This window comes from Mirounga leonina, unplaced genomic scaffold (genome assembly GCF_011800145.1).
Source record: "Mirounga leonina isolate KUSES-001 unplaced genomic scaffold, KU_Mleo_1.0 Mir_418, whole genome shotgun sequence".
Lineage (NCBI taxonomy): Eukaryota > Metazoa > Chordata > Mammalia > Carnivora > Phocidae > Mirounga > Mirounga leonina.
This window is the reverse complement of record NW_023270739.1, coordinates 20,161,058-20,181,904: the sequence shown is the minus strand read 5'-3', so window position 1 is coordinate 20,181,904 and position 20,847 is coordinate 20,161,058. Positions and strand designations below refer to the sequence as shown.

At 36.7% G+C, this 20,847-nt stretch overlaps 1 long non-coding RNA gene across 1 annotated transcript in view; it reads left to right on the top strand.

Moving 5' to 3' along the window:
• Positions 1-20,006, top strand: part of LOC117998853 — a 36,879-nt gene extending 16,873 nt beyond the window's left edge. The window contains exon 3 of the long non-coding RNA XR_004676100.1: positions 19,956-20,006. This is a non-coding gene — a long non-coding RNA (uncharacterized LOC117998853). The remainder of the gene's footprint in view (positions 1-19,955) is intronic.
• Positions 20,007-20,847: the final 841 nt, after the last annotated feature.

Sequence of the window (20,847 nt, the reverse complement as noted above, 5' to 3'; positions counted from 1 at the left end):
TCATGTTTATGTCTTACCCACTAGACTGTACCTACCCGAAGAAAAGGAATTGTGCCTTATTGCTTCAAATCCTCATGATGTAGCATAGTGTTTGACACATAGTGGGTGGTTAATAAAGGTTTGTTGAGTAAGTTAATTAGCACAGTTAGATCAGTTAACCTAAGCACATTTATACGCTGAGACTTAACAATGGAGGAGACATATTTACAGAAGACTTAGTGTAACTTATCTCTTAAAATGTTGCAATCTTTGTTAAATACAAAGGAATAATTTTAATTAACTTGCTTTGTTCAGTGACCTCAGAAATGAAGCAACTTTGTAATTTTGGTGAAAGTTACGGTTAAACTTCTATAAGCAACATTTACAGAAAATGCCAACAATAGATGGCATTAAAAAATTCTATTCATGAAAACCAGAGAGGGGCAGTTTAAGCCCATAGAGAAAAGAAGATCTTTGGTTTTCATTGTTGCCACCTAATAAGTGATTTCTATGAGTCGCTTATTTACTTTGTAATTGAGCAAGTCATGAAATGAATTAAGCATCCACAGATTTGTTGCAAATGAAGATGAACCATCATGTGCTTTTATTTAATAAGAAATTGAATTTTCAATATAGTTAAGAAGGTTGGTACATTGTATGGTTATAATGCCATTATTCGAACAAGTGATTATCCAGTTTGTCTCAGTAGAATGTTAGTTAGCCTATTTGAGGGGAATATTTCTGTTAAATTGGCAGTTGCTTTAATTCATTGGTCAAATTGCCTTGATCTTTTAGCACACAGGGAGTTACTTCTGGACAACTGGTGATACAAACATTTGTCATGTATGTTCACTCTATATGTGACACCCACCAAAATGGTCAGCATTTTTTAAATTCAATTTACCACTAGTTTCTTTTGGCTCATTTTCATCAAACAAGTAGAAGTGCTAATTTCTTTTTCATGCACAATTTTTTAAAGTTGCATTTAGTAGATGATTTGCCATTGTGCAAGCACAGTTTATTCACATGGAGCCCATGATCTTGTTTCTCCTCTCCTAAATTTTTTTTTTAATGGTTTTCTACCTCTACCAGTTTCTTCAGTTGTAGGAGTGAAAATTCAAAAATTGATTTAAATTTCAAAATTTCTTTTAGCATTTTAATCTCTCATTGTTAGAGACTATAGAGCAGAGAAGGGAAAATATCTTAAGAAAAAATGATTTTCCACTGGGAACTTTTATAATAAACTCTTTGGAATGGTACTTCTCCTCCCTATCAGGAAGATAAGATTATTACAGAGTATCTCTTTTTAGAAATTCCTTGCCATTATTTTCCCTTTCATGTCATCTTTCAATTTTATAAAACAGGCAGCATGGAATGGTGGAAAACATAGGATTTGGTCCTGAGAGATCTGAATATGAATCTTGATCTTGGAATTTACTCTGGTAGGAACCAAGGCAAGTTATTAATTTTGCAATGCCTCAGTTGTCTCATGTAGGACATGGTGACTATCATTTGAAGAATAATGAAATAATGACTTATAACAGGATTAAAAAGTGAAATTAACATACAGAGATGTTTACTTTGTAGTTGAAAACTATAGGCCATGATAATGCCCAAATGGCTTTGAATCCATCAAGTCTCATAGACCAGTTAATGAAAGCTATTGTTTTACAGTCACATTTTGTTCATGCATATGCACTTGGTTATAGTTTTAGATATTGCAAACCCTTGATCTAATCCAAGAAAATATGCAGCCGATACAAAGCCCTATATTTGGACTTTTTAAATCAGTTTCATGAGTATAGAATGGAAGGGACATGGCTTGTTAACAGTGCAATCAGCAAAGATCTAGCAGCTTTAAATGACTCTTTTATTCCTACATTTATTCACCAAATATTTATTGAGTGCAGACAAGTGCTCAGTGCTGAAGGTGGAACAGTTTACAAAACAGACAAGAATTCCTGCCTCCCTAGAGCTTCTGCTCTAATTGATCATAAATTCAACCCAAAACAGATCTAGTGAAGCTACTGTGAGAAAGAAAGAAGGAATTCACTTTTATATTACAGTTGGCAACCATAGTAAATCAGGGCTCTAATGGATTTTATGCTTATTGAACATACTTGTTTTCTTATGTTTACTTTTGGTGGCACAAATTAAAAGGGATATTGATAAATTGGAGTATCTTGGGAAGGATTTTCTGAATTCACCATGAATTTTCTGATAACCATGCATACAGTAAGTTGCTGTAGTAGGAGAAATGAGTTAAGGAACTAGATAGGCTGTTCAGAAAAGAAAAAGTCCAGAAGAAATGATAGCTGACCTCAAGCATCTAAGGGACTGCTGCAAAAGAAAGGCAACAGACTGACCTTATGTTGTTCCAAATATAGGATTAGAACCAAAGAATGGCAATTTTTTAAGAAACAGATTTCAGCTCAAGACAGAGAATTTTCTGTTCAGAAGAGTTATTCTACAGATAGGAGGTCGTCAAGGGGCAAGCTTCCTCTTTGCTGGAGGTAACACAAGAGAAGCTGGAAGAACAGGATCCCAGGTCCTGTCCGAGCAGGAGACTGGCAAGATGTGCTTTGGGTTCTCTAATTCTGTAACACCATTGCATTCTCTAGTTAACCACTGCAACCGAGAATAGCCCCATACAGCTCAGAGCCAAAATATGTCCAATAGCAATATCCCTACAGGTTTCTGACCTTGAAGGTTTTTTACCTTCATGCAGGTCTAAAAGCATCCCTCTACCTGATACATTTTATAGGAAATGAGAATGAAGCCTATCCTATTTACCAGCCATATTCAAGAAATGTTTTCTTGGTGTATGGATTTCACTTTTGTTTTTTAAAATGGTGACCACTTGGAGATCTGCCTGTCTAAATCCATTTTCTTATCAGCATTGGAGATGACAGGTTATTCTACTGCCCAAATATTAATTTCTATGGCACATCTATGTATTTCATTGGCCAACCTTCTGTGACTTTTCTGGATTTCGATTATCTTGTCCTAAACTCCTGGCTAGCTAAATTTCTATAACAGTCTTCAATTCATTGCATTAAATGCCTGTTCAGACTTGGATGATATATTGATTTTTTTTTTTCTCAGCAAAGTGACAAATACCATTTTCATGACTATAATAGCGATTGATTACATTTTATAGAACACAGAGAGAGCTGATCTTAGTGAGACAACCTTGGAGCTTACAAAAATGAAAAAATAATTTGAATTAATAATGAAGCTAATGAATTCACCTGTTGCTGATGAAGTCAAAGTATTTTGAGAAAAAGAAAAATTTCTATAGCTGCACCATCACTGTGAAGAATTGAGACGAATTTCAATACTTTGGAGATGCTGGTTTGTGAAACCTTTAGAAAAGTTAATAGTAATGATTTTCAAATCTAAAGCTATGACATTAACCCCTGGCACACCTGGAGTGTTGCCTGATAGTATTCACATTGCAAGACGCTTTTCAATTAAGTCAGGACAAAAGTAAATCTTGATCAACATCACCTAAACTGGAAATATTAAGAAGTCTATGGGGAGCAGTTTATGTTTCTGATACGACCTGTGTAGCCTAAATTTAAAATTGAGCCAGTTTCCTTTTCATTCTAAGCTTTTTATAGTTAGGCCTAAACTAGAACAAATGTTAATATGTTTGTATTGTTCTGTCTTGCTGTTCAATAGCTTTCACCTTATGACCTAAAAGGTATTTTGGAAACAGACAAAAACCACGCACTCATGTCCTAAGCCTAGCACATGTAAAGGCTACCTACTACGGTTTTTAGAGCAAACAGAAGTAAGAAACAAAGGGTAAGTATTTTAAGGTGTTGAAATAAGCTATGGTGGACCTGGGAGACATTGCTAGGAAAGATAATTGGATTACTTTTGGGGGGAGAGGGGGCTTTAAAAAACAAGAAAGCCAGTTCATGTCTATTTAGGGACCTTATCCATTTGTTCATCTTCTTTCCCCCATCACCCAGCATCGTACCAAACATAGTATCCGGCACATAGTAGAGCTCAACCGTATTTGTTAAATGAATAAACAAGTTTTCTTGATAGCAGAAAGAAGTAAAAGTCATGGAACTTGACTATTTTTGCCTCTCATTTGTGGAATTCTTACATGGCTACCAGGTGATAAGTCCTGGGGTGAGGTGGATGCAGGGAAACTAGCATTGGGGAAGCTGAAAATAAATGCATATTCTGAGATCTGTGCTTACATGTTTATTACACTTAGGAGGAAAAATGACCATATCTGAGGATTTGAGAAGTACCAGAGAAATTATGGATGTTTCTGTAGCTCAACCTCTTATTCTATGACTGTATTACACATAGTTACACTCAAACATTTGAAAAATATTTTCTAATTGTTTCACAGGTATATGCTTTGTCTCTTCTATGAGCTCCTTGTTGGTAAATTATTTTTGGTCCTTCCTAGATGTTCTCTATCACCCTGAGTATAATTTTGTATTTGAACTGTTTCTAAAAGTCCTGGGTCATTGATCCAGACAGTGGAGAAAACTCCAATTGTATTTATGCTTAAATGATGAAGAAACTATTCCAACAGTGGTTGACTGTGTCCTTTGGTCATACATCTAGAGAGGACATTTTATGTTATTTTTGCCATCTTATTGAACTTCCTAATTTTACATTTATGGAAAAGGGTACTTTTGCTGAAGAACTTAATGTTTACTGAAGTATTCTCTCCATTTGTAAAACATGACTTTAAAAGTAATTTAAGTAGAATAACAGCTGTAAGACTTGCTAATTACCATCGAACTCTAGGAAACTCTGCAGTTAATAGTCTTCTCCTTATTTCCTATCTGAAGAGGCTTGGTAAAGTCATTCCTTTTGCTGTAACATACACAGTCAGCAAAGGATATATGCGTTCCACTGGTGCTATTAAATATGTGAAAATGTAATTTAATTTACTCCACAACTATTGTATATTTTATTTTTCCTTTCATATTTCTTAGAATTGGAAGGAGCTAGAATTCCAATTAAAACCAATTGCTAAAAACTTGAAAAATGAGATCTGGGAAATACATAAATCTTACTCAACTGTAGAGAATTTCATGATGAAGTTATGTTTTTTTTCCATAATGTTTAAGAATTTTCTCTAATGTTTAAGAGTGAAAAGACATTTTCTGACTTTTAAAAAATAAAATTAGCTTTATGTTAATTTTTAAAAATTGCTATATTGGTGTAGGGAAAAACCCATCTTTTATATAGTATGAAGTTGGTAAATTAAACAACATCATTTGGAAGCATTTTGAAAACAGATTGCTATTAAACTTAAATGAAAACTAGTGTTCATATTCAGCATTCCCACATATTATAAGTTATGTATTTTGTGGGAACCAAGTATCTAATAGTAGTGCTAAAGCAGAGAATGAGTGAAGGTGCGCTCATGAGGTGTATCTAATGAATGATCAAGTAGCATAATTACATAATTTAGACTATAAGCTCTAATTATGTGTATCTATTTCAGACTCTCCTCTTTTAAAATGCAAATATAAAGTTTTCCTCCATCAGATGGGAAGATTGATAGAATAATTAAAATGGAAAAGGCTTTTATAAAGTAGAAGTCAATACATAAATTGTTAACGTTTCTGAATGATTTTTAAAGGCTGCAAGTCCATTAAATTTTGAGAATTAATTAATCAAAATGAAAGGAAGCCAGTTCCCCCTCTACACCATCTTCAAAAGTGACACTTCTGAAGTGTCACTTTCAGAAGTTATTTAAAATCCTTGGCAAGTATTTAATAGATTTTGCAAACACTATGTTCATTTTTGTAGCGACTTCAAAGATAAATTTTAAGGTATTTTTTCTAAGTTACAGAAGAATCTTTGCTTATTATTTAAGGAAATAAGTGATACAGACATATATAAATTAAAGAGGGAAAACCCTAGCCTTTATTTCTTGTACTATTCCTCCATCCCACTACTGTTAATGAGATTTTTTTTTAAAGATTTTATTTATTTATTTCAGAAAGAGCCACTCGATACCAGGACCCCGGGGATCATGACCTGAGCCAAAAGGCAGATGCTTAGCTGACTGAGCCACCTAGGCACCCTTATGAGCTCTTTCTATAAACAAAGAAACATACATAAATACACTTATTAACACACATTGCTTTTTTCATTAAAAATTGGATTATTCTATACATATTTTTCTATAATTTGGTTTTTAAGTTATTTATCTTGAACATTATTCCATAACCACACATAGAGTTTCAGAATTTGTGACTCTAACTGTGCCATTTTCTGTAATATATATGTATCTTGATGTAATTATTCCCTTTCTGCGGTTCTTGTAAATTATTTCCACATTTTTTCTGTAAATTAATGATTATATAAGCATGTGTGTGTACACGCACTATCTATCCTTATACACTTTTGTAGGTACTTTTCTAAGCTAGACTTCTAGCAGTACTTTTGTTGTGGTTAAAGAGTGTAGACATTTAAATTTTTGTTAGGCATTACCAATTGCCCCTTGAATAGGTGTATAAATTTAAACACTCATAAACAGATATTAATAGTCCTCTTTTCTCAGAACCTTCACCAGCACTGAATATTATTTATTGTCTTAATTTTTGACCAATATGATAGCATTAATAGATTATTTGCTGACTTCTCCAAGGATTAACAAAACAAATACTGATTTATCTGAAGAGTCAGACTTGAGTGAGACCTTCTGAAAATGGGCACTTGAAGTAGAGCGATCAGCAGTAGATTAGTGTACTTTTAAAAGGTTTTTTAAAGGTGTCAGTAATGTCTTACTGAAATAATTTGAACTTCAAAGTCATTTTTAGGGGCGCCTGGGTGGCTCAGCGTTAAGCGTCCAACTCTTTGTTTCGGCTCAGGTCATGATCTCTCGGTTGTGGGATCGAGCCCCACATCAGACTCTGTGCTCAGTGCAGACTCTGGCTTCAGATTCTCTCTCCCTCTCCCTCCCCCGCCATGCTCTCACTCTCTGTCTCTCAAATAAATAAATAAAATCTTTTTTAAAAAATCATTTTTAAAAACATTGGAATATTAATATGTAGGAAATTCTGATGAGATCTGGGATTAAAGGCTTCTGGTTTTGAGAGAAATGGAAATGTTGGTGTTTATTTGGAGCTAAGGTGATTATTCTTACCACACATCTAGATTAAAACAAGAAGTTCTGATTTGGGGATGCCTGGGAGGCTCAGTTGGTTAAGCGTCCAACTCTTGATTTCAGCTCAAGGTCATGATCTCAGGGTCCTGAGATCATCCCCAGGTCCCCAGGTCAGCTCCACACTCAAGGCAGTGTCTGCTTGAGATCCTCTCCCTCTGCCCCCCCCCCCCAACTCTGCTCATGCTCATGTGCACTCTCTCTAAAATAAATAAATAAAATAAATCTTAAAAAAAAACCAAACTTCTGATTTGGACTTCCTGCTCAGAGTTTCTTCTTGTCCTCCAATCCTCCCTTCCCAAAGTCCTTCTAACATAGTCTTCAGTTCACTTCTTCCCAAAAACTTTAAAGGTTCCCTGTTGCCTCTAAGAGCTTAAAAATAATATAATTTGTGAGCTTGTTCAAAGATCCAGTTTCTCACTTCTCATCTCTGAAGATTCTGATCCACAATGTCTGGAGTGGGTCAGATCATGAGTTTTTAATAGAAATGCAATGTGATTCTCTAGACTACATGTAGAGAACACATAGGGAAAGACTGGGGGAAAGTGGTTTGTGTACCAGCAAAGGTTCCACATAATTACCTTTCTTTCCCTTTTATTTTGTTTTATCTTTTTAAAGATTATTTATTTTAGAGAGAGAGGGGAGGGGCAGAGATAGAGGGAGAGAGAATCTCAAGCAGGCTCCCTGCTGAGTGGGGAGCCCTACATGGGACTCCATCTCACAACCCTGAGATTATGACCTGAGACGAAACCAAGAGTCGGAGGCTTAACCCACTGAGCTACCAGGCACCTGCCTTTCTTTCCTTTTTAACCTCGTACATATGTTTCTATATCTCCTAACCAAATGGAATGTTTTCTCTCTCTCTCCAAGTAGATTCTACATTCTTCTCTGTACTTCCCCCAGAAACCAGTTCCCTCCTTTTCACCTCATCCCTCTTGTCCTAAGCCAAATCCCACCTCTTAAATGAAGACCTCCAGCTCTTAATCCCACAAGGTTCTGCTTCTACAGTATTTATTCACGTCACACATTTGACACTTACGGTTTAGTATTGTTACTTATGGTTCACGTGTAATTCTCTGTATCCCTCATAGCATCTTACATGTAATCAACACTGTAAAAACCTTGGTTGCTTGGTTGGTTGGTTGGTTGGTTGAGTGAATGATCATGTAATTAGACTACTAGGGAGCAGGTCAAAGACTGCGCTTCAACCCCACGGAACCACTTCCTGACATTTTTTGACTCGTTCTATTCCTGAGAGACTCTTGCTCTCACTGCAAATTGGATTGCTTGTTTTGGTGAATTAAACAAAAGCTGATGCTTACCATATATTTGGATATATTAATTGCATGTTTAAATCACCATACATGCTGGGGTGCTTGAGAAAGTTAATCCATACCAAAGATAAAGTTTTTAAATTTTATTTGAAGTCTAATGTTATAACTCCATATGATCTTTTCCCAGTAGGGTCTAAAAGCCCAGTGTACTTAGCTTTCTTAAAAGAAAATTGTATTTATGTTCAGAATAATTTCTTATCAGTAGCTACAACATAACATTGTGGTGAAGTCATTAGAATAAATGTACCATTTGTCACGGTCCCAGAACCTTAAGTGCATTTGATATCTGTGCTGTATTCTTGCTATATTGAACTGAATTGTGTAATTTAACATAGCTCTGATTATAACCTGGCATGGTGTTCATAAAAATTGGGATATACTACTAAAAATGATAATTTCCTGAGAATGAAAAATAGAATTAGCATATATTTACCAGTGTTACTCAGGATGGTCTCAAGAAAAGCACCATTTATTGGAAAGAAATTGGTCATGAGGTAGGCATCTCCCTAACACTGTTTCATGACATAGGAAAATACGCACTCTATTTCTTCTCGATTTTGAAAAGCAAGCCCTTGATACGTCACCTTGGAAAGATGGAGGCGATTTATTAATTTGTCATTTTCCTGGACTGAAAGTATCTTGACAAATAAAAAAAGACATTCTTAGGACATATATTCCTTTTTCTTAAAACTAGCAATTTAGTACATTAGTGGAACGTCTTTGGCCAGGCTGGTCTTCTGTATGTTTGACTGCGGAAGAGCAGGTGTGCACTTCCAAGTGTCTTTACAAGTGTCTCAGTGGGGCTTCCCTCCCACGCCTCTGCAGGAGACAGCTCATCTGTTTAATCCTTATGTTTTAGTCAACCTTTCTCATTATGCAGACAGGGCTCTGAGGCTCAGCTGGATTTTGACTCTCCGAATGAATTGATGGGGCTCTTTGATCTTAACTGTGTATTGCATCTGTTTCATCTTTCCTCTTAATACATAGTCTTCCAAACTCCCGTTCTAGCTGGTTGGTACTCTCAAAATAAATGGATAATTATACAAATAAACAAATAAAGATCACCATTTAAAACTCAGGTACAAACTTCACTTTTCATTTTGAACTTTTTTTTTTTTTGGTCATACTAAACTTTCTTGAAAAAAATCCCCAAAATGATTTAATTATGTAACTCTGTAAGGGACCACCAGATTTGAGAGTATTTAACCATGTGTGTATGAATGTGCAAGTGCTTTGTAGGATCAGATTTGCATAGAAAGTAAGAATGACTGATCTTGCAATTTAGTAAATTGTATAGTGGCGCAATATCTTATTAATAGACTATATAAGAGCAAAAGGCGTACAATCTTCTTAGAAAAATCTACTATGTAACTAAAGGATCCTGCTGGGAATATTTCTTTTTTTGATGAGAGTGAGGGAGGCTGAGTTACAGAGAAAATCAGTTGGAATTAGAACTAATCCACATTGAGCAATCTTTCTAGGATGTTAAAATATCATCATTTCTTTTAAACAAATCTTTGAAATGAGATGTATGTTTTTGTGTGAGATGGAAATGGAGGGTTGTTGACGGAACAGCATGGGTTGTTTGCTTACCCATAGAAAGGTATGATTAATTGAATGAGAAAATATCAAATTTTTATCTGAGTAACCTTTGATATTCTAACCTGGTATTTTGGAGACTTGTATGTATTCTTTTTATTTTTAATTCTCCATGAGTCCTCATTTATCTTTAAGTATACCACTATCTTGTAATGATAATATAATGTCAAAGCTGTCAGAATAATTTCGGCTGAGAGCAAAAAGCTGATGTTTAATAAGAGCCAGAGGCCCTTGAGAGAGTTATGAAAAGGTCTTTCTCTGAGAGGAAGAATATTATGATATGGCCTTCTAGCTTGTTAAACATATCTTTATCCCAACATATATACACTAAACATACTAATAACTATTAGTGAATTGTCAGAATAAACATCTTCCTTAGATACATTTAGGGATAAAATATATAGGGAATATGATCTCTGATCATCTCTCTACAATCTTGCTGTTTTAAAAATAACTCTCTTCCACTGAAAAGTATCCTTAAGCCTCTGCATGGTACCCAACTCTGAACTAGGGAGATTTTTCTTCACTATTTTTGTACTCCCCATATGGAATCTGAAAATAACTGTGCAGGAGGAAATACGAAAGGTTACCCAGTCCTTCTTCACACAGAACTACTCTGAGACCCACTAAAGATAGCAATGCTCCCCTCTAACCAGTTTGTCTGTCTTGCTACCAACTGGGGTGTTCTTTCTCTTTGTTTGCTTGCTTGTGTTTCCATTGGTAAGAAAAGATCTAGCCAGTACCCAGGCATTGACATGTGGCTTCATATACTTCAGTTAGGTTCCATGACTTCATTGACTATAGTTTCTTATCTCACACACCTGATTGCTGTCTTCCTTCTATAAAATTGAAGAGAAAATGCCTGTACTCATAGTTGATAACAATTCAGTGCTGCTTGAACTTCTGAATGGTACAATTTGGCCTTTCCCACATAAGAGAGATCAACACAAACCAAAATTTCATTCTGTTCCCATGCTCTTCTTGTGATTTGCCAGTCCTTTAAAAAAGTTCCAGTGTAATGTTAGAATAATGTCCATTTGGTCCACTGACGTGACTACCAGGTCAAGGCAGCTCACTATATTCGAATGTATTTAAAAGCTAAATTGCTCCCTGCACATTCCCTTGTATTCATCAATTCTGACCCATATTCATCCTTCACTTGCTTCCTTATTACTTCCTAATAGTAATTGGGTAATTCACTTAAACACCATTATTCTTCCTAATCGTGAAGGTGATTTTCTTACATTATCCTCCAGACAAGGGAGGGGAGAAAACATTTGTATTGAATGTATTGGTGGAAATATGGTTTCTCACTATTAACTGCCACTAAAATGCCCTCTCTGACCAGGCCTTTGGTCGTGGCCTCAGTTCTTGAATACTTGTACCCATGAACTTCCAGAGAAAGTTCCTTTTCCAAGGTTGGAAGTTTGGATGACCCATCAGTGGGCTATGAAATCAATGGAATAGGTCATTGCCAGCATTAAAAATTAATAATTTAATAATTTTAATAATATTAAAATAAAAAGAATAGAATTATCAGAGCACACTGAATGTAGTCAATATTGTTTCATGAACACATTTTTTCAAAAATTTTCTGAGTGTGTGTGTGCTATTTAGCTCTGCTGTTAATATTTTCTTACCATGGATCTCAATTTGAAAAAAAAAAAGCCCGAAAAACAAAAACAAACCTGAGTTGGACCATATAACCCCTTGTTAGCATTTGTCTGGATGCTGGGTTTTAGAATTTAGAGTATTGTCTTACCATATTCAAATTCTATTTTTTTTTTTCACCAGTTATCCTCAAGCAAATCAAGAGAACTAACTCATAGCAATAGAAATGATAATGAAAACTTAGCAAATATTTCTAGAATTGTTAAGAGTAGGTCATATCAGCTTACTGAGGGTACAATAGTCTTACTGATTAAACCATTTAGCTTTAAGTAGTTGTTTTAAGAAACTGATGTAAATGTTTAGTTACACAAGAGAAGCATAGAGATCTCAAAAAAAGGATTTTGTTAGTATTTTATTTTGGGGTCAAACAGAATAAATATAAACAATGGCTTGGGTTGTGGTAAGAAAGGAAATTACAATTATCACTCACTCTTTTAAAATATCTCAAGGTTAGGGGCACCTGGGTAGCTCAGTTAATTAAGCATCCAACTCTTGATCTCACCTCAGGTCTTGATCTTAGGGTCATGAGTTCAAGCCCCTCGTTGGGCTCTATGCTGGGTATGGAGCCTACTTAAAAAAAAAAAAAAAACCTCAAGGTTTAAATTTTGACCTTTTCCCTTAAAAAAAATTTTTTTTATAAATGTGACTCTTCCTTTATGAATGATATAATTGATTTTTTTCCCCTTGCCTTGTATCCAGCAGGAGTCAGCGTAGAGAGGAACCTAGTTGTACTTTTATTGCACACCTACATTTTATTTGAAGACTGAAAAATGTAAATGCAGAGAGAGAAGCATGAAAGAGAGAAGAAAAAAATATTACTTGGTTGCACACATAAATATGTAGTTTAATATTCATTGTGTTTATTACCAACTTTGTCATTCTTACCCCGGGGTAGGCCAGCAGTGCAGGGTCCCTCCAGAACCTGTCAGAAATGTGGAATGTCAGGCTCCACACAAACCTACTGAATCAAAATCTGCATTTTAACAAGATCCCTCAGTGATTTACATGATCATAAAAGTTTGAGGACTGGCATATAGGATGAGTATTACCAATTGCTGTATGGACTTATGTTCATTTCATGGATAACATTTACTCTGGAAAAGAAAAGTTAGCAAGTGGCAAGAACCAGCAGTTTTTCATATCCTAGTGCAGCAATTGACCATCTAATGGTGTTTAAAATTAGTGATGACGACAGTGATGTTGCTGCTGATGAGAACACCCGTTATTAAGTGCTCCCAAGTGCTGGCCATTGTGTCTAGCACATCAACTAACCCGTTTCACCATCATCTTTTCCCTATGAGTTCAGTACTGCTTTATAGACAGGCAGTAGAGGCCACAGTCTGCCTTTCAACCTGTTGTAAATCCAAGCGTTCTGATGGCTAACATCTGCGACTGGTAGTGCGCCTTTTAAAAGTAGGAGAGACTATTCCATGTAAGGAGGAAACACGACACATGAAAGCTTCCTATGAAAGTATCAATTGATATTTGTTTAAATAACATTTATAGGGGCGCCTGGGTGGCTCAGTCGTTAAGCGTCTGCCTTCAGCTCAGGTCATGATCCCAGGGTCCTGAGATCGAGCCCCACATTGGGCTCCCTGCTCCGCGGGAGGCCTGCTTCTCCCTCCCCCACTCCCCCTGCTTGTGTTCCCTCTCTCGCTGTCTCTCTCTGTCAAATAAATAAGTAAAATCTTAAAAAAAAATAAAATAAATAAATAACATTTATAATTAGCAATGAGTTCTCAAATCTGCATATCTGAAAAGACAAGAGCAGTCTTGTTTGAAGCCCATACCAAACTTTCAGGTTATCAGTGTAGAGTTTACACTATGCCGGGAGTTGCAACTTTTGCCCCATTGGACACCCTTAGCTCTGGGCATTCTGCTGGCAACTAGAGAACCTAGCCTTGAGAGCCAACTGCCTGTCTGAAGACAAACATTTGTCCATTTGTAACATGAAGAGGACTCCTTACTTGAAATGATTCTAGAATCATCCAGAATGTAGGAATACAGTTTGTCTCCCATGTGCTGTGTTAATGTTTTATAAGGAAGACATCCTTTGAGAAAGGAGAGGCTGCTGGAATATCGACATTTTGGCATTTACTGGGTGTGGAAAATTAACTCATGCAACAAATGCTACTGAAATAGCATTGAAATGAGAGTTGAAAGGAAAAGGTCATGTTATGATGCAAACAAACAACACTTTGGGGGCGCCTGGCTAGCTCAGTCCGTAGTTGCAACTCTTGACCTCTGGGTTGTTAAGTTCGAGCCCCACGTTGGGTATAGAGATTACTTAAAAATAAAATCTTTAGGGGTGCCTCAGTGGCTCAGTCAGTTAGGCAGCTGCCTTCGGCTTGGGTCATGATCCCAGGGTCCTGGGATCGAGTCCTGCATCGGGCTCCTTGCTCAGTGGGGAGCCTGCTTCTCCCTTGCCTGCTCTGGCTGACACTCCCCCTGCTTGTGCTCTCTCTCTGACAAATAAATAAAATATTTAAAAATAAAATAAAATCTTTAGGGGCGCTTGGGTGGCTCAGTCAGTTCAGTGTCCACCTCTTGACTTCAGCTCAGGTCATGATTTCAGGGTCATGAGATCGAGCCTCATGTCGGGCTCCATGCTGGGTATGGAGCCTGCTTAAGATTCTCTCTCCCTCGGCCTCACGGCACCCCCCCACCCTGCTCACGCTAACACACACACTCTCTCTCTAAAAAATTTATAAATAATAAAATCAAATCTTAAAAAAGCAAAAAAACATGGCACTGTGTGTCCTGCAGATCAACTGGGCAGGCAAGCTAGTGAATCATGTCTACTAGCATGGGAAGTGGAGGGTGTCTCTACTTTTTTATAAAGAAACTGAAACAGACTTCATTGACAAGTTGAGATAATGACTTTTTTTAAGTTGTTAAATTTAATGTTTTTAAAAGAGCTACATATATAGAACACAAATTCATACAGTAGCAAAGAATATACAGACAGCCCCTGACTTACCATGGTTCAACTTAGAATTTTTTTATTTTATGGTAGTGCAAAAGTGATACACATTCAGTAGAAACCGTAATTTGAATTCTGAATTTTGATCTTTTCCTGGGCTAAAGAAAAATGGTAAAATCATCTCTCCTGATGCTGGACAGCAGCTCCAAGTCAGCCACTGATGGTGAACAACCCATACACTTACGACCCTTAGCCGTTCTGTATCTATACAACCATTCTGTTTTTCACTTTCTGTACAGTATTCAGTAAATTACACAAGATATTCAACACTTTATTATAAAGTAGGCTTTGTATTGGACGGTTTTGCCCAATGGTAGACTAATACAAGTGATTTGAGTGTGGTTAAGGTAGGCGAGGCTAATCTATGGTATTTGGTAGATGAAGTATATTAGATGTATTTTCGACTTATGATATTTTCAATTTTCAGTGGGTTTATCAAAACATAACTCCATCGTAAAGCGAGGAAGAGAGTTCTTCCATTCCTGTCCCTCAAGCACCATGTTCCCTACTGAAGCAACCACTGTTAGTGATTTCTTGTAGATCTTTCAGAGTCTCTAAATATTATGTGCAAATCTTTATTAAACAAAATGATAACATACAATACACTGTTCTGCACCATTTTTCTTTCCCTTAAGATGGATCATAGAAATGATTTCATATCAGTACTTCTTCATTCATTTTAATGGCTGCCTGGCATTCCACAGTACAGATGTAACTTTCTCTAACCAGTTACCTTTGGTGACTTTTTGGATCGTTCGCAGGCTTTTGCTGTTGCAAATGGTGCTGCAATAAACATGAATATGGACATACATTAATATATGTATCCTCAGGTCTTCACATTTAAAGTCCTTACGTTTTTATTATATACTAGTTACATAAAGGGGAAGAAATAACCAATTAGCATAGTAGGCAGAATAATAATACTTGCAAACATTATTTACTATGTGGTGAGTACTTTGTAGTAGTCATTTAACTCATAACTCTATGAGGAAGTTATTATTACTATTGTTACTATTACTGTTTGTTGCTATTCATCATTGAAGTGAGAAAACAGGATCTAAATTCACCCAAGAAGCTTTATTGTGGATCTCTTGCTCCCACTGCTGAGCTGTGGTGCTTCCCAGTGATGCCACTGTTACTTCAGCAATAACAGAGCATTTATTGAATACCTACTGTATGCTAAGCAACTGACATGTATAATTTAACCTTCACAATAGCATTACAGGGTGGTGTTACTTTTTTAACAGAGTCTTAATGAGTTTTGATAACGCCCAAAATCCCTTAGCTGGTAAGTGAGGATGCAGGCATGGGATGGAAGCAGGCTGTCTGACTCCTGAGACCACGGCACAACAGAGAAGGGAGATGAGGCGTTTGCTTCTACAGCCAGTGGGCCAGAAGGCAGAAAGGAAATAAATATACGTGTGAGATTTAATTAAACATATTCAAGTGACCAGAGGGTCTAGGAAGGGCTGTTGCAAGGGCCAGCAGAAGCTGGTTCGTGGTACTTGGATAAATGCCTAAGTAGGATTTAGTGGTCTGTGTGGATGCACAGTAGATGCCTGTCCAAGCTTCTCCACGGACAGTGTGTTTCCAAGTCCAGATTGCCTTGTTCTCAATGACTGTTTCCGTCTGTGCAAAAGTCCACACCCCTGCATTGCATTTATATAATAAACAACCCATCGCAAGGTGTGACACTAGCAGGCCCTAGAGAAAGAGCAGCTTAGGTGATTCTGCTCTGCGTCAGAATGTGTGCCCACAGGGAGCAGAAATCAGCAGGCACAGCTTTGGAAAAGAAAAGGAAGAGCACTGAGAGTCCTCGAGGTGTTGTTGATTCCTCCAGGTCAGATTCTCCTATTTCCACTTCAGTTTTTCCAGCAGTCCTGCTTCTTTATTGGCACGACCTAAGTCGGAACAGGGGCCCGCTTCTTAAGACCTGTCGGTCTTATAAAATAATAAAGGTCTTAGGTCTTATGCAAAGTATAATTTGTAACTGAAGTCACATTTATCTATTCATTATTATTATTGTTGTTGCCATTAGTTTTTTATTGATGTATATTTGACATACAGTGTTATATTCGTTTGTGTGGTGACAGATGGTGACTGCACCCTTGGTGAGAATGGAGTAACATACAGAATTAACGAATCCATATGTTGTACACCTAAAATTATTCTTGTCATTATTATTTTATAAATCTGTCTTACCACCTAGGCTCTATTTCTGTGCCTGTTGAGTTTTCTTTGTTTCAGATTGCACCATTTAATTCAGTAACACTTTGGTGATGTTTCATAGAAAAAAATAAAAGACGTGGTATAGATCGATGTGTCAGGATTATTTATATGGGGGTTATAGTAAAGATAAGAACAAAGATATGTAACAAGCGTTTACTGCAGGTCAAGAAAGATGCAACAGGTTTTCTACACATTATCGGATTTAATACCAGAGCTCTATCAGGACGATATGATTCTTGTTGTTCCCATTTCCCAGATGGGGGCTTCTATGCAGACTTTTTGAGATGAACAGTTATAATGGTGTCAAAGCAACCTGCTGTGCAAGAAGAAAACACTTTCTTGTCCCGCAGAACAATATTTCCTCTTTGGGCATTTCTCTATCCGATCTTTGTCCAGATGTACTCAGTAATCAGTATATGTACAGTCCTGTACTCCGCTTTTTTCGTTAACTATAGTCGTAAGAAGTTAATTTTCTCTATCATCCCCATTCTCACACAATGACTGTGTACCACTAATTTATTTAGTAATTTCCCTCTTTGGGAATATTAGATTGTCTTCATTTTCTCTCATAGATAATACTGCAATGAAAAACTCAGTATAAGTGGTATATTTTATCCTCTCTGAATTTCCTAGGAAAACGTCTTTCAGTCAAAGAATAAAAAACTTTTGACTCATGTGAACTTTCTGAGTTAGAATTATTTTCATGGGAGCAAATAGTGAGCTACATTGAAACACTTATTTTGGAATCTTAAGAAAAATTGTATCTCGAACTCTTTGTAGGTCTGAACTGTTTTTTTTTTTTTTTTTTTTTTTTGGTACTTTTAAAGATACAATTTTGAATGAATATATGATCATTGATGTATAGTAACTGACACAAGGCCTAAAGAAGGATTTTTTGGTATTCCTTAATTTCTAAGATGGATAAATTGGGCTTTGGGAAGGATGGTATGTGCAACAAAAGCATTCATTCTTCATCAACATGCATTTCTTGAGAAACTACCGTGTGCCAGGCCCCATGATGGTCACCAAGCCTGTGATGGTGAAGGTGACAGCCGGCTCATTTCCTAACAGAGCATTACTGAAGGTCACGTCTAAGGGTTTTTGTGGGTTGTTGTTTTTTTTTTGTCCTTGAGACTCTGCAGCAGCCCACCTCAGCCTCTAATATTTCTGGATCCTTTGTTCTTTTGCTTTCACGGACTCTGACGTATTTCTTAAATGCAGCCCCAGACACGAAGGATAAAGAATATTTTACTTTCAGAGAGACATATACACAGATATAAGTTCTGAGAATTCCTGAAACCATCTCTTTCGCCTCCCATCTCTGTTCTAGTAGGATTTAAGAAATGCTTTCATCTTCCTAGAATGAAAGTATCTTGCTCTGTAGTTTTGGGGATCCCTACATCATCTTATCCCTGTTGTATATAGCTTAGATTTCATCTAAATACATTTATCTTTTCAGCACTTCCTGTTAAATAAGCCAAGTGCAGGGACTTTGGATCTTCCATTACAGGAACATCCTCAAGTGGAAATAAAATGTAAATTTAGGATACATACCGTGATTTATTAATACAGTGCACTCTACCTGCAATTTTCACAGGTAGAGAACCATTTTGTTCCTTTTAGGGAACCAAATATATAGAATTCCTATTTAAAATATAATTCAAAACTGCATTTTAACTTTTCACCAAATTCTTCCATCCCAGAAAGACCTAATTTGTTGATAAGTATAATTTTATTATCGTATTATATATTACTCTTTTTAAAAGATTTTATTTATTTGTTTGACAGAGAGAGGCACAGCGAGAGAGGGAACACAAGCAGGGGGAGTGGGAGAGAGAGAAGCAGGCTTCCTGCCAAGCAGGGAGCCCGATGTGGGGCTCAACCCCAGGACCCTGAGATTATGACTTGAGCCGAAGGCAGATGCTTAATGACTGAGCCACCCAGCCGCCCCATATTACTCTTTTTAAAAGTCTGCTGTGTAAACGTTTTTACTTCACTGATGTTGAAACATTTCAATGGGGAAAAATAATTGTTTAGTAAATATTACATTGGTTTAATGGCTTACCATGCAGATCAAACCCTTCACTGGTCAGCTGAACGTTTCACTTTAAAAAATACTGTAACGTCATTTTATAGGAATGTTATTATGCGTGTTACGAATATACATTTCAATCAATCACACTTCTATATGATTTGAGTAGATTTTTTTTGAAGGGAAAATTTGTATTAGGTTGTAAAGATGTCTGTCTCTTTGTCTAAAGTTGTGTAAGTTATTCTTAACTGCAATGCCCAAATTAGTTTCTCACGTTATTCTCTATAAGTATGATTTGAACTTTTATGTGAGGATAAGTTGCAGGAATGGGAATTTATAGAGTACTCTTGTTGATGAAAAGGGGATAGATGGAGACAACTTCATAATGTCAGAATACTGTTTCCACGGGTTAACTTAAGGCTACTTAGCCATGAAGCTTGCTCTGCTGGGTAACGGTCTGTCGATAGACATTACCAAGGTAGCACAGATGTGGAAAAGAAAATGCAAAAGCACCTGAAAAAGGAACTCTAATGGATTTTTTTTTTTAATTCTCCTGAAATTTCTAATATCCCATATCCTTGACACTGGGATTGAAGTACTCTCTGTTGCAACTTTACACATAGCCTACTGTTTGAACTCAAAACCCTAGGAACTACATGTCTGAGATCTGAATGTATTCTAGGTCCCAAATCAATCTTGTCACTCCTCAGAAAGCAATGCAAGATAATAAGTAGTATTCACCTGATTGCTTTCCTGCTCCGAGACAGCTGGTGACGCGTGTCTTCCTGATAACCAGGAGTTTCAGATCTAAGGCAGGGATAAAGGGAAGCTGGGAGCTCGCAGAATCTAAATTTGACAGTCGATGGCTGAGGAGAGGGTCAGAAGGGATAGAATCTGTGACATGTATGAGAAAGGAACAAAATTTATCTGCTCTGGTTGCAATGATTAGATGTCTCTTTGGCTTGCTTACAGCGGTTGACTGATTGTGCCCTCCAGCTGGCTAATATCATAATTAACAAAGTTGCTCCTATGTCTGCAAAGTTTAATTGAAAAATTTGCCAGTGATACGATGGCATTGTCACAAAGATCACAAAGGACACGGAGTTGACTTTTACTCGAGGTGGAATGGCAAAGCTGTGTAGGCAAGATGAGAAATCGTGAACTTGTTCAGCCAAAGGTATGTTTGTTTGTTTGTTTGTCTTTTCATAATTCCACACCTGGGCTTTCTTAGTAAGATTTTTGTTTGATGGCTTGTGGGTTCCTTTTTGTTTTGTGACCGAAATGATTCCTAAAAAGATCCATATGCATCTTGAGCATTTACAGCATATTCTCTGAATGCTTTGGGGTTTTTTTCCAAATCTGGAAATTCAGAAATATAATGAAATGGATTTCGATACAGAGAATAGAATATAAAGCAATGGTTTGTCTGTCATTGTGCCTAATCTTTATCAGTTTTCAGAATAACTGTTTGTTAACAAATGTCAATTGAACATTTGATATCGTGTAGCATTGGATTTATTTTGCTCAACAATAAAAGCCATTGCTCTGCTTTATTCTATTGTGTCAACCTAGTTATGGGAGTGAAAAAAAGCAAGCATAGTTATAGAAGAAGTAGAGGTGCTATTTCAGTTTCAAGAAATGCTCAAAGCAGGGAGAAGGAAGGCTGGGGTCTTGACTTTTGTCAAAGTAATTGGGGCTTTTTACAACATTTAGAAAGACCAGCATGTCTTAAAATTATGTGCTATTCCTCAGTGCCAGTCTGGCCATTGACTGTCATACCTGTGTTTTCTTTTTACTGTGATTTACTTTGCTTGATTGAATATTCAGGCTCTGGGGAGTTTCCCAGAGCCATCACATATTGCTA